A 2,047-nucleotide genomic window follows, 5' to 3' on the forward strand; every position below is an offset into this window, starting at 1 on the left:
CATCGTCACTACCTTATCCCCTAACATCATCTAAATGTATAACTTTTAGTAGATGTAGGGGTCCATGACCCACGGGGGGGAAAAAAATCTTTAGAGACGGAATGAAATTATATGCAATAGTAGTGATTCTGTTCCATTTCTAATGGAGGCTGAAATGGCCATGTACCCTCCAGGTACGAAATCCCATAGGCTATTGGAAAGATGAGTGCATACCCTCTGGCATCTAGATTCCTTCTCCTTGGGATATATTTAAACACTTCTTTAAACACTTCACAGTGATAATTCTCCCATAGAAACATGAATAATGTTCCTTGACCTGAATGTCATATAATCTAAAAATTGTCTATAGATAGAACTTTTTCACTGGTGCCAGGAAGTCAGCTTAGGCTCACTATATCCATTCTAAGCTTACGAAAGAGAGCTTTAAACTTCTTTGGCATGCCAAAAATGTAGGTTTGAATTAAATGACTAATGCTTTACCTAGTTTTTACCATGACTTCTCTCTGCCAGAATCTTTTCAATTCATCCTCAGCCAAAGCTGTCATCCATCCTGGCAACGTACCTTTTCACCTCCCCACACCTCATGTCTTTGCTTTTCCAGTCCTTTGGCTGCCCTCCTGTTTCTTCCTTCACATACCTGTCTGACTGGTTCCTAGAAGCTTGGCTGAGATTTTTCTCTGCCATAAATCTGGCTACCACAAATTAAGGGCCCGGTGCCCAAACACACCTCTCTCAATGAAAATCTAAATAGATCTAATATATAAACAAAGAGAATACTTCTATTTTCTTTCTAAAAATAAATCATGCCTTGGCTTTTAAAGGAGAGAATGAAGAGCAGGTTGACAGAGAAAATAACTGGTTAGAACAGAAGTTAGGAAAAGACTTGAGGTAAGAATAGTTACTCAACCACGATAATATCAGAAAAAGCAACAAACTTATTTATCCACAAGGCAGTCCCTCGCCCCATCCGTAAAGGCTAATGAGGGCAGTTATCTTTTTTCTGTGCACTGATGTAATCTAAGCCTTCAGAACCGGGGCTGCACATAGTAGGTGCTCTAGAAATATTTGCCGAATGTTCAAAGACTAAGAGAATTAAAAACTGATAAAAAATGACAAAGGCCACAGCTTCACCAAATGTTTAGCCTTCCCAAACACAGCCCCATTGTTCTATTCTCTTTATACCCCTAGCCTTCTCCCTTGTTTCTGTCGTTCTCTTTTACATACATATTTAAATCTAAGAACACACACACACACACACCCAAATCCCTGAAATAACAGACTGAAATGTGTTATTCAAAGCAAGTTATATTGGGCTGTTGCTTTTAAAGGAATGTCAACTCCTAACGGGTTTACTGTTTCTGTACAGCTTTCCCGCCTTCTCCGAGTGGAGGTGAGGGATGAGGAATGAAACAATCAACATTCTCTCTCCTTTTCCTCAATCTTTTTCTGTCCTTTTCTCTCCTTTCCTCGGCTTTATTTCCTTTTCCCGTCTGCCGTTTCTCTAGGGTTGTTGCTTGGTTTTCTCCCGCTCAGCCTGTTGGTCTCTTTGATCCTTTCTTTCTATCCCTTATTCCCAGAAGCTCCAGAAAAATACCTTCTTTTTTCCCCTTTTCCACGTCACTTCCCTCCCTTCTCCCATCTCCCTCTCCCTCTCTGTGAGAGGTGAGTTCCCCGCTAGAGGCCAGCACTTTCTCCGTTTCGTCCCTCCCACCGGCGAGCAGAACTCGGAGAGAAAGAAGGGGAAAAAAGAGGAGAAAGAGCGAGAGAGGGGAAAAAACACACAAAAAACCCCGGGGCCTAAGCGCGGAGGCCTGGCAGCAGCGTCGTCATGGCAACGGGCGCCGGCAGGAAACGAGGGACTCGCGGGAGGGAGGGGGGAGGGCGCCGAGGGGAGGGGGAGGGACGGGGGAGGGGTCCGACTGCCCCGGAAGCACCTCCCCGCCAGCCCCCTCCTCCAGCCCGGCCCGCAGCCCCCGGCCTGCAGCCCCCACCCTCTCGGCCCGGCAGGAAGTGACAGGCCCCGAGCGAGCCCCGAAGGCCTGGCGGA

Source organism: Leucopleurus acutus (genome assembly GCF_964270905.1).
Source record: "Leucopleurus acutus genome assembly, chromosome: 11".
NCBI lineage: Eukaryota > Metazoa > Chordata > Mammalia > Artiodactyla > Delphinidae > Leucopleurus > Leucopleurus acutus.